This window comes from Impatiens glandulifera, unplaced genomic scaffold, assembly GCF_907164915.1.
Source record: "Impatiens glandulifera unplaced genomic scaffold, dImpGla2.1, whole genome shotgun sequence".
In the NCBI taxonomy this organism is placed as follows: Eukaryota; Viridiplantae; Streptophyta; class Magnoliopsida; order Ericales; family Balsaminaceae; genus Impatiens; species Impatiens glandulifera.
In genome coordinates this window covers 1-11,622 of record NW_025919890.1, presented here as the reverse complement: position 1 = coordinate 11,622, position 11,622 = coordinate 1, and the positions used below count along the sequence as shown (strand labels likewise).

Below are 11,622 nucleotides of genomic sequence, written 5' to 3'. Positions count from 1 at the left end.
GGGCCATTGGCTCACACGATATTAAATTAATTTTTTCGGGGGAAGACCCGTCACGGTAGCTTGCTGCCGGGGTCTTCGAGTGTCGCCCTTGTGTTGCACTTCTGCTTGGGCCAGGCGCACCCAATCAAATCAAAGTTAAATGTTTTCTTGATTGCATTCAATATACTCGCATCTAGTGTAATATTATTTACACAAACGTCGAATGATTTAATTAAAACAACAATTCAACGCATAATGAATTGGAAAGACTGAACTAATAATCCTCATAACTTGTATCAACTATAACATTAACACGGCTTTGAAGTCAATGAATAGTGACGAGTTTCGTATATTTACTATTACTTAGATTGACTAGTTTGGAAAATGGGGTTGGATAACAAAATCTCCACCCCCAATCATTAGAAATGACTAGAATGATAAATGACGAAGTATCACGGTGGAAAAGTGGTTTGGTACTATTTAATTATGTAAAGACACAATTTTATTCTTTGGTCGGTTCTTTTGAGGAGACTGGTGACAAAGGAAAGAGTTTATTCGAGAAATTTTAGTACGTGAAAATGTGTTTTATTGTGTAAAATATTTGAAACAACTAAGCACTAACTTGTTAGGTAAAATGTTTTCTATTTTCTTCACATTGGAGAAATCTTAACAATTACATTGGAGTGAAAATAGCAAAAATGGATTTGTGAGCTTGTTAAGGCGTGGATGGTTTAAAAACATGAGAGAAAATGTTTATTCTCCAATATTTTATTGTTGCGTCTTTTGGTTTTGAAAAGTAATGAAAAAATTGATATAGAGACATTTTGTCCCACATCGGTCGATGACGGCAAGGAACACATAGATGCGAGTGTATAAAAGTAGAGCCTATGTACAAGAATAGGCATACCTTTCTCGGCCTTTTGGCTAAGATCAAGTGTAGTATCTGTTCTTATCAGTTTAATATCTGATACGTGGGCCATTGGCTCACACGATATTAAATTAATTTTTTCGGGGGAAGACCCGTCACGGTAGCTTGCTGCCGGGGTCTTCGAGTGTCGCCCTTGTGTTGCACTTCTGCTTGGGCCAGGCGCACCCAATCAAATCAAAGTTAAATGTTTTCTTGATTGCATTCAATATACTCGCATCTAGTGTAATATTATTTACACAAACGTCGAATGATTTAATTAAAACAACAATTCAACGCATAATGAATTGGAAAGACTGAACTAATAATCCTCATAACTTGTATCAACTATAACATTAACACGGCTTTGAAGTCAATGAATAGTGACGAGTTTCGTATATTTACTATTACTTAGATTGACTAGTTTGGAAAATGGGGTTGGATAACAAAATCTCCACCCCCAATCATTAGAAATGACTAGAATGATAAATGACGAAGTATCACGGTGGAAAAGTGGTTTGGTACTATTTAATTATGTAAAGACACAATTTTATTCTTTGGTCGGTTCTTTTGAGGAGACTGGTGACAAAGGAAAGAGTTTATTCGAGAAATTTTAGTACGTGAAAATGTGTTTTATTGTGTAAAATATTTGAAACAACTAAGCACTAACTTGTTAGGTAAAATGTTTTCTATTTTCTTCACATTGGAGAAATCTTAACAATTACATTGGAGTGAAAATAGCAAAAATGGATTTGTGAGCTTGTTAAGGCGTGGATGGTTTAAAAACATGAGAGAAAATGTTTATTCTCCAATATTTTATTGTTGCGTCTTTTGGTTTTGAAAAGTAATGAAAAAATTGATATAGAGACATTTTGTCCCACATCGGTCGATGACGGCAAGGAACACATAGATGCGAGTGTATAAAAGTAGAGCCTATGTACAAGAATAGGCATACCTTTCTCGGCCTTTTGGCTAAGATCAAGTGTAGTATCTGTTCTTATCAGTTTAATATCTGATACGTGGGCCATTGGCTCACACGATATTAAATTAATTTTTTCGGGGGAAGACCCGTCACGGTAGCTTGCTGCCGGGGTCTTCGAGTGTCGCCCTTGTGTTGCACTTCTGCTTGGGCCAGGCGCACCCAATCAAATCAAAGTTAAATGTTTTCTTGATTGCATTCAATATACTCGCATCTAGTGTAATATTATTTACACAAACGTCGAATGATTTAATTAAAACAACAATTCAACGCATAATGAATTGGAAAGACTGAACTAATAATCCTCAAACTTGTATCAACTATAACATTAACACGGCTTTGAAGTCAATGAATAGTGACGAGTTTCGTATATTTACTATTACTTAGATTGACTAGTTTGGAAAATGGGGTTGGATAACAAAATCTCCACCCCCAATCATTAGAAATGACTAGAATGATAAATGACGAAGTATCACAGTGGAAAAGTGGTTTGGTACTATTTAATTATGTAAAGACACAATTTTATTCTTTGGTCGGTTCTTTTGAGGAGACTGGTGATAAAGGAAAGAGTTTATTCGAGAAATTTTATTATGTGAAAATGTGTTTTATTGTGTAAAATATTTGAAACAACTAAGCACTAACTTGTTAGGTAAAATGTTTTCTATTTTCTTCACATTGGAGAAATCTTAACAATTACATTGGAGTGAAAATAGCAAAAATGGATTTGTGAGCTTGTTAAGGAGTGGATGGTTTAAAAACATGAGAGAAAATGTTTATTCTCCAATATTTTATTGTTGCGTCTTTTGGTTTTGAAAAGTAATGAAAAAATTGATATAGAGACATTTTGTCCCACATCGGTCGATGACGGCAAGGAACACATAGATGCGAGTGTATAAAAGTAGAGCCTATGTACAAGAATAGGCATACCTTTCTCGGCCTTTTGGCTAAGATCAAGTGTAGTATCTGTTCTTATCAGTTTAATATCTGATACGTGGGCCATTGGCTCACACGATATTAAATTAATTTTTTCGGGGGAAGACCCGTCACGGTAGCTTGCTGCCGGGGTCTTCGAGTGTCGCCCTTGTGTTGCACTTCTGCTTGGGCCAGGCGCACCCAATCAAATCAAAGTTAAATGTTTTCTTGATTGCATTCAATATACTCGCATCTAGTGTAATATTATTTACACAAACGTCGAATGATTTAATTAAAACAACAATTCAACGCATAATGAATTGGAAAGACTGAACTAATAATCCTCATAACTTGTATCAACTATAACATTAACACGGCTTTGAAGTCAATGAATAGTGACGAGTTTCGTATATTTACTATTACTTAGATTGACTAGTTTGGAAAATGGGGTTGGATAACAAAATCTCCACCCCCAATCATTAGAAATGACTAGAATGATAAATGACGAAGTATCACGGTGGAAAAGTGGTTTGGTACTATTTAATTATGTAAAGACACAATTTTATTCTTTGGTCGGTTCTTTTGAGGAGACTGGTGACAAAGGAAAGAGTTTATTCGAGAAATTTTAGTACGTGAAAATGTGTTTTATTGTGTAAAATATTTGAAACAACTAAGCACTAACTTGTTAGGGAAAATGTTTTCTATTTTCTTCACATTGGAGAAATCTTAACAATTACATTGGAGTGAAAATAGCAAAAATGGATTTGTGAGCTTGTTAAGGCGTGGATGGTTTAAAACCATGAGAGAAAATGTTTATTCTCCAATATTTTATTGTTGCGTCTTTTGGTTTTGAAAAGTAATGAAAAAATTGATATAGAGACATTTTGTCCCACATCGGTCGATGACGGCAAGGAACACATAGATGCGAGTGTATAAAAGTAGAGCCTATGAACAAGAATAGGCATACCTTTCTCGGCCTTTTGGCTAAGATCAAGTGTAGTATCTGTTCTTATCAGTTTAATATCTGATACGTGGGCCATTGGCTCACACGATATTAAATTAATTTTTTCGGGGGAAGACCCGTCACGGTAGCTTGCTGCCGGGGTCTTCGAGTGTCGCCCTTGTGTTGCACTTCTGCTTGGGCCAGGCGCACCCAATCAAATCAAAGTTAAATGTTTTCTTGATTGCATTCAATATACTCGCATCTAGTGTAATATTATTTACACAAACGTCGAATGATTTAATTAAAACAACAATTCAACGCATAATGAATTGGAAAGACTGAACTAATAATCCTCATAACTTGTATCAACTATAACATTAACACGGCTTTGAAGTCAATGAATAGTGACGAGTTTCGTATATTTACTATTACTTAGATTGACTAGTTTGGAAAATGGGGTTGGATAACAAAATCTCCACCCCCAATCATTAGAAATGACTAGAATGATAAATGACGAAGTATCACGGTGGAAAAGTGGTTTGGTACTATTTAATTATGTAAAGACACAATTTTATTCTTTGGTCGGTTCTTTTGAGGAGACTGGTGACAAAGGAAAGAGTTTATTCGAGAAATTTTAGTACGTGAAAATGTGTTTTATTGTGTAAAATATTTGAAACAACTAAGCACTAACTTGTTAGGGAAAATGTTTTCTATTTTCTTCACATTGGAGAAATCTTAACAATTACATTGGAGTGAAAATAGCAAAAATGGATTTGTGAGCTTGTTAAGGCGTGGATGGTTTAAAACCATGAGAGAAAATGTTTATTCTCCAATATTTTATTGTTGCGTCTTTTGGTTTTGAAAAGTAATGAAAAAATTGATATAGAGACATTTTGTCCCACATCGGTCGATGACGGCAAGGAACACATAGATGCGAGTGTATAAAAGTAGAGCCTATGTACAAGAATAGGCATACCTTTCTCGGCCTTTTGGCTAAGATCAAGTGTAGTATCTGTTCTTATCAGTTTAATATCTGATACGTGGGCCATTGGCTCACACGATATTAAATTAATTTTTTCGGGGGAAGACCCGTCACGGTAGCTTGCTGCCGGGGTCTTCGAGTGTCGCCCTTGTGTTGCACTTCTGCTTGGGCCAGGCGCACCCAATCAAATCAAAGTTAAATGTTTTCTTGATTGCATTCAATATACTCGCATCTAGTGTAATATTATTTACACAAACGTCGAATGATTTAATTAAAACAACAATTCAATGCATAATGAATTGGAAAGACTGAACTAATAATCCTCATAACTTGTATCAACTATAACATTAACACGGCTTTGAAGTCAATGAATAGTGACGAGTTTCGTATATTTACTATTACTTAGATTGACTAGTTTGGAAAATGGGGTTGGATAACAAAATCTCCACCCCCAATCATTAGAAATGACTAGAATGATAAATGACGAAGTATCACGGTGGAAAAGTGGTTTGGTACTATTTAATTATGTAAAGACACAATTTTATTCTTTGGTCGGTTCTTTTGAGGAGACTGGTGACAAAGGAAAGAGTTTATTCGAGAAATTTTAGTACGTGAAAATGTGTTTTATTGTGTAAAATATTTGAAACAACTAAGCACTAACTTGTTAGGTAAAATGTTTTCTATTTTCTTCACATTGGAGAAATCTTAACAATTACATTGGAGTGAAAATAGCAAAAATGGATTTGTGAGCTTGTTAAGGCGTGGATGGTTTAAAAACATGAGAGAAAATGTTTATTCTCCAATATTTTATTGTTGCGTCTTTTGGTTTTGAAAAGTAATGAAAAAATTGATATAGAGACATTTTGTCCCACATCGGTCGATGACGGCAAGGAACACATAGATGCGAGTGTATAAAAGTAGAGCCTATGTACAAGAATAGGCATACCTTTCTCGGCCTTTTGGCTAAGATCAAGTGTAGTATCTGTTCTTATCAGTTTAATATCTGATACGTGGGCCATTGGCTCACACGATATTAAATTAATTTTTTCGGGGGAAGACCCGTCACGGTAGCTTGCTGCCGGGGTCTTCGAGTGTCGCCCTTGTGTTGCACTTCTGCTTGGGCCAGGCGCACCCAATCAAATCAAAGTTAAATGTTTTCTTGATTGCATTCAATATACTCGCATCTAGTGTAATATTATTTACACAAACGTCGAATGATTTAATTAAAACAACAATTCAACGCATAATGAATTGGAAAGACTGAACTAATAATCCTCAAAACTTGTATCAACTATAACATTAACACGGCTTTGAAGTCAATGAATAGTGACGAGTTTCGTATATTTACTATTACTTAGATTGACTAGTTTGGAAAATGGGGTTGGATAACAAAATCTCCACCCCCAATCATTAGAAATGACTAGAATGATAAATGACGAAGTATCACGGTGGAAAAGTGGTTTGGTACTATTTAATTATGTAAAGACACAATTTTATTCTTTGGTCGGTTCTTTTGAGGAGACTGGTGACAAAGGAAAGAGTTTATTCGAGAAATTTTAGTACGTGAAAATGTGTTTTATTGTGTAAAATATTTGAAACAACTAAGCACTAACTTGTTAGGTAAAATGTTTTCTATTTTCTTCACATTGGAGAAATCTTAACAATTACATTGGAGTGAAAATAGCAAAAATGGATTTGTGAGCTTGTTAAGGCGTGGATGGTTTAAAAACATGAGAGAAAATGTTTATTCTCCAATATTTTATTGTTGCGTCTTTTGGTTTTGAAAAGTAATGAAAAAATTGATATAGAGACATTTTGTCCCACATCGGTCGATGACGGCAAGGAACACATAGATGCGAGTGTATAAAAGTAGAGCCTATGAACAAGAATAGGCATACCTTTCTCGGCCTTTTGGCTAAGATCAAGTGTAGTATCTGTTCTTATCAGTTTAATATCTGATACGTGGGCCATTGGCTCACACGATATTAAATTAATTTTTTCGGGGGAAGACCCGTCACGGTAGCTTGCTGCCGGGGTCTTCGAGTGTCGCCCTTGTGTTGCACTTCTGCTTGGGCCAGGCGCACCCAATCAAATCAAAGTTAAATGTTTTCTTGATTGCATTCAATATACTCGCATCTAGTGTAATATTATTTACACAAACGTCGAATGATTTAATTAAAACAACAATTCAACGCATAATGAATTGGAAAGACTGAACTAATAATCCTCATAACTTGTATCAACTATAACATTAACACGGCTTTGAAGTCAATGAATAGTGACGAGTTTCGTATATTTACTATTACTTAGATTGACTAGTTTGGAAAATGGGGTTGGATAACAAAATCTCCACCCCCAATCATTAGAAATGACTAGAATGATAAATGACGAAGTATCACGGTGGAAAAGTGGTTTGGTACTATTTAATTATGTAAAGACACAATTTTATTCTTTGGTCGGTTCTTTTGAGGAGACTGGTGACAAAGGAAAGAGTTTATTCGAGAAATTTTAGTACGTGAAAATGTGTTTTATTGTGTAAAATATTTGAAACAACTAAGCACTAACTTGTTAGGTAAAATGTTTTCTATTTTCTTCACATTGGAGAAATCTTAACAATTACATTGGAGTGAAAATAGCAAAAATGGATTTGTGAGCTTGTTAAGGAGTGGATGGTTTAAAAACATGAGAGAAAATGTTTATTCTCCAATATTTTATTGTTGCGTCTTTTGGTTTTGAAAAGTAATGAAAAAATTGATATAGAGACATTTTGTCCCACATCGGTCGATGACGGCAAGGAACACATAGATGCGAGTGTATAAAAGTAGAGCCTATGTACAAGAATAGGCATACCTTTCTCGGCCTTTTGGCTAAGATCAAGTGTAGTATCTGTTCTTATCAGTTTAATATCTGATACGTGGGCCATTGGCTCACACGATATTAAATTAATTTTTTCGGGGGAAGACCCGTCACGGTAGCTTGCTGCCGGGGTCTTCGAGTGTCGCCCTTGTGTTGCACTTCTGCTTGGGCCAGGCGCACCCAATCAAATCAAAGTTAAATGTTTTCTTGATTGCATTCAATATACTCGCATCTAGTGTAATATTATTTACACACACGTCGAATGATTTAATTAAAACAACAATTCAACGCATAATGAATTGGAAAGACTGAACTAATAATCCTCAAAACTTGTATCAACTATAACATTAACACGGCTTTGAAGTCAATGAATAGTGACGAGTTTCGTATATTTACTATTACTTAGATTGACTAGTTTGGAAAATGGGGTTGGATAACAAAATCTCCACCCCCAATCATTAGAAATGACTAGAATGATAAATGACGAAGTATCACAGTGGAAAAGTGGTTTGGTACTATTTAATTATGTAAAGACACAATTTTATTCTTTGGTCGGTTCTTTTGAGGAGACTGGTGACAAAGGAAAGAGTTTATTCGAGAAATTTTAGTACGTGAAAATGTGTTTTATTGTGTAAAATATTTGAAACAACTAAGCACTAACTTGTTAGGTAAAATGTTTTCTATTTTCTTCACATTGGAGAAATCTTAACAATTACATTGGAGTGAAAATAGCAAAAATGGATTTGTGAGCTTGTTAAGGCGTGGATGGTTTAAAAACATGAGAGAAAATGTTTATTCTCCAATATTTTATTGTTGCGTCTTTTGGTTTTGAAAAGTAATGAAAAAATTGATATAGAGACATTTTGTCCCACATCGGTCGATGACGGCAAGGAACACATAGATGCGAGTGTATAAAAGTAGAGCCTATGTACAAGAATAGGCATACCTTTCTCGGCCTTTTGGCTAAGATCAAGTGTAGTATCTGTTCTTATCAGTTTAATATCTGATACGTGGGCCATTGGCTCACACGATATTAAATTAATTTTTTCGGGGGAAGACCCGTCACGGTAGCTTGCTGCCGGGGTCTTCGAGTGTCGCCCTTGTGTTGCACTTCTGCTTGGGCCAGGCGCACCCAATCAAATCAAAGTTAAATGTTTTCTTGATTGCATTCAATATACTCGCATCTAGTGTAATATTATTTACACAAACGTCGAATGATTTAATTAAAACAACAATTCAACGCATAATGAATTGGAAAGACTGAACTAATAATCCTCAAAACTTGTATCAACTATAACATTAACACGGCTTTGAAGTCAATGAATAGTGACGAGTTTCGTATATTTACTATTACTTAGATTGACTAGTTTGGAAAATGGGGTTGGATAACAAAATCTCCACCCCCAATCATTAGAAATGACTAGAATGATAAATGACGAAGTATCACGGTGGAAAAGTGGTTTGGTACTATTTAATTATGTAAAGACACAATTTTATTCTTTGGTCGGTTCTTTTGAGGAGACTGGTGACAAAGGAAAGAGTTTATTCGAGAAATTTTAGTACGTGAAAATGTGTTTTATTGTGTAAAATATTTGAAACAACTAAGCACTAACTTGTTAGGTAAAATGTTTTCTATTTTCTTCACATTGGAGAAATCTTAACAATTACATTGGAGTGAAAATAGCAAAAATGGATTTGTGAGCTTGTTAAGGCGTGGATGGTTTAAAAACATGAGAGAAAATGTTTATTCTCCAATATTTTATTGTTGCGTCTTTTGGTTTTGAAAAGTAATGAAAAAATTGATATAGAGACATTTTGTCCCACATCGGTCGATGACGGCAAGGAAAAAATAGATGCGAGTGTATAAAAGTAGAGCCTATGTACAAGAATAGGCATACCTTTCTCGGTCTTTTGGCTAAGATCAAGTGTAGTATCTGTTCTTATCAGTTTAATATCTGATACGTGGGCCATTGGCTCACACGATATTAAATTAATTTTTTCGGGGGAAGACCCGTCACGGTAGCTTGCTGCCGGGGTCTTCGAGTGTCGCCCTTGTGTTGCACTTCTGCTTGGGCCAGGCGCACCCAATCAAATCAAAGTTAAATGTTTTCGTGATTGCATTCAATATACTCGCATCTAGTGTAATTTTATTTACACAAACGTCGAATGATTTAATTAAAACAACAATTCAACGCATAATGAATTGGAAAGACTGAACTAATAATCCTCAAAACTTGTATCAACTATAACATTAACACGGCTTTGAAGTCAATGAATAGTGACGAGTTTCGTATATTTACTATTACTTAGATTGACTAGTTTGGAAAATGGGGTTGGATAACAAAATCTCCACCCCCAATCATTAGAAATGACTAGAATGATAAATGACGAAGTATCACGGTGGAAAAGTGGTTTGGTACTATTTAATTATGTAAAGACACAATTTTATTCTTTGGTCGGTTCTTTTGAGGAGACTGGTGACAAAGGAAAGAGTTTATTCGAGAAATTTTAGTACGTGAAAATGTGTTTTATTGTGTAAAATATTTGAAACAACTAAGCACTAACTTGTTAGGTAAAATGTTTTCTATTTTCTTCACATTGGAGAAATCTTAACAATTACATTGGAGTGAAAATAGCAAAAATGGATTTGTGAGCTTGTTAAGGCGTGGATGGTTTAAAAACATGAGAGAAAATGTTTATTCTCCAATATTTTATTGTTGCGTCTTTTGGTTTTGAAAAGTAATGAAAAAATTGATATAGAGACATTTTGTCCCACATCGGTCGATGACGGCAAGGAACACATAGATGCGAGTGTATAAAAGTAGAGCCTATGAACAAGAATAGGCATACCTTTCTCGGCCTTTTGGCTAAGATCAAGTGTAGTATCTGTTCTTATCAGTTTAATATCTGATACGTGGGCCATTGGCTCACATGATATTAAATTAATTTTTTCGGGGGAAGACCCGTCACGGTAGCTTGCTGCCGGGGTCTTCGAGTGTCGCCCTTGTGTTGCACTTCTGCTTGGGCCAGGCGCACCCAATCAAATCAAAGTTAAATGTTTTCTTGATTGCATTCAATATACTCGCATCTAGTGTAATATTATTTACACAAACGTCGAATGATTTAATTAAAACAACAATTCAACGCATAATGAATTGGAAAGACTGAACTAATAATCCTCAAAACTTGTATCAACTATAACATTAACACGGCTTTGAAGTCAATGAATAGTGACGAGTTTCGTATATTTACTATTACTTAGATTGACTAGTTTGGAAAATGGGGTTGGATAACAAAATCTCCACCCCCAATCATTAGAAATGACTAGAATGATAAATGATGAAGTATCACGGTGGAAAAGTGGTTTGGTACTATTTAATTATGTAAAGACACAATTTTATTCTTTGGTCGGTTCTTTTGAGGAGACTGGTGACAAAGGAAAGAGTTTATTCGAGAAATTTTAGTACGTGAAAATGTGTTTTATTGTGTAAAATATTTGAAACAACTAAGCACTAACTTGTTAGGTAAAATGTTTTCTATTTTCTTCACATTGGAGAAATCTTAACAATTACATTGGAGTGAAAATAGCAAAAATGGATTTGTGAGCTTGTTAAGGCGTGGATGGTTTAAAAACATGAGAGAAAATGTTTATTCTCCAATATTTTATTGTTGCGTCTTTTGGTTTTGAAAAGTAATGAAAAAATTGATATAGAGACATTTTGTCCCACATCGGTCGATGACGGCAAGGAACACATAGATGCGAGTGTATAAAAGTAGAGCCTATGAACAAGAATAGGCATACCTTTCTCGGCCTTTTGGCTAAGATCAAGTGTAGTATCTGTTCTTATCAGTTTAATATCTGATACGTGGGCCATTGGCTCACACGATATTAAATTAATTTTTTCGGGGGAAGACCCGTCACGGTAGCTTGCTGCCGGGGTCTTCGAGTGTCGCCCTTGTGTTGCACTTCTGCTTGGGCCAGGCGCACCCAATCAAATCAAAGTTAAATGTTTTCTTGATTGCATTCAATATACTCGCATCTAGTGTAATATTATTTACACAAACGT

At 35.2% G+C, this 11,622-nt stretch overlaps 12 non-coding genes and 1 pseudogene across 12 annotated transcripts; all 13 read left to right on the top strand.

Annotated features, from left to right (window-relative positions):
* On the top strand, positions 1–125 carry LOC124918606 (annotated as a pseudogene; the record flags this gene model as incomplete).
* A 757-nt stretch (positions 126–882) lies between these two features.
* On the top strand, positions 883–1,077 carry LOC124918604. The gene has a single exon (XR_007097466.1). It is a non-coding gene; the product is annotated as a U2 spliceosomal RNA (small nuclear RNA).
* Positions 1,078–1,834: 757 nt separating this feature from the next.
* On the top strand, positions 1,835–2,029 carry LOC124918603. The gene has a single exon (XR_007097465.1). It is a non-coding gene; the product is annotated as a U2 spliceosomal RNA (small nuclear RNA).
* A 756-nt stretch (positions 2,030–2,785) lies between these two features.
* LOC124918602 lies at positions 2,786–2,980 on the top strand. Its single transcript, XR_007097464.1, has one exon. It is a non-coding gene; the product is annotated as a U2 spliceosomal RNA (small nuclear RNA).
* Positions 2,981–3,737: 757 nt separating this feature from the next.
* On the top strand, positions 3,738–3,932 carry LOC124918601. Its single transcript, XR_007097463.1, has one exon. It is a non-coding gene; the product is annotated as a U2 spliceosomal RNA (small nuclear RNA).
* A 757-nt stretch (positions 3,933–4,689) lies between these two features.
* On the top strand, positions 4,690–4,884 carry LOC124918600. Its single transcript, XR_007097462.1, has one exon. It is a non-coding gene; the product is annotated as a U2 spliceosomal RNA (small nuclear RNA).
* A 757-nt stretch (positions 4,885–5,641) lies between these two features.
* LOC124918599 lies at positions 5,642–5,836 on the top strand. The gene has a single exon (XR_007097461.1). It is a non-coding gene; the product is annotated as a U2 spliceosomal RNA (small nuclear RNA).
* Positions 5,837–6,593: 757 nt separating this feature from the next.
* LOC124918610 lies at positions 6,594–6,788 on the top strand. Its single transcript, XR_007097471.1, has one exon. It is a non-coding gene; the product is annotated as a U2 spliceosomal RNA (small nuclear RNA).
* A 757-nt stretch (positions 6,789–7,545) lies between these two features.
* On the top strand, positions 7,546–7,740 carry LOC124918609. Its single transcript, XR_007097470.1, has one exon. It is a non-coding gene; the product is annotated as a U2 spliceosomal RNA (small nuclear RNA).
* Positions 7,741–8,497: 757 nt separating this feature from the next.
* On the top strand, positions 8,498–8,692 carry LOC124918608. The gene has a single exon (XR_007097469.1). It is a non-coding gene; the product is annotated as a U2 spliceosomal RNA (small nuclear RNA).
* Positions 8,693–9,449: 757 nt separating this feature from the next.
* On the top strand, positions 9,450–9,644 carry LOC124918605. Its single transcript, XR_007097467.1, has one exon. It is a non-coding gene; the product is annotated as a U2 spliceosomal RNA (small nuclear RNA).
* A 757-nt stretch (positions 9,645–10,401) lies between these two features.
* LOC124918598 lies at positions 10,402–10,596 on the top strand. Its single transcript, XR_007097460.1, has one exon. It is a non-coding gene; the product is annotated as a U2 spliceosomal RNA (small nuclear RNA).
* A 757-nt stretch (positions 10,597–11,353) lies between these two features.
* LOC124918607 lies at positions 11,354–11,548 on the top strand. Its single transcript, XR_007097468.1, has one exon. It is a non-coding gene; the product is annotated as a U2 spliceosomal RNA (small nuclear RNA).
* Positions 11,549–11,622: the final 74 nt, after the last annotated feature.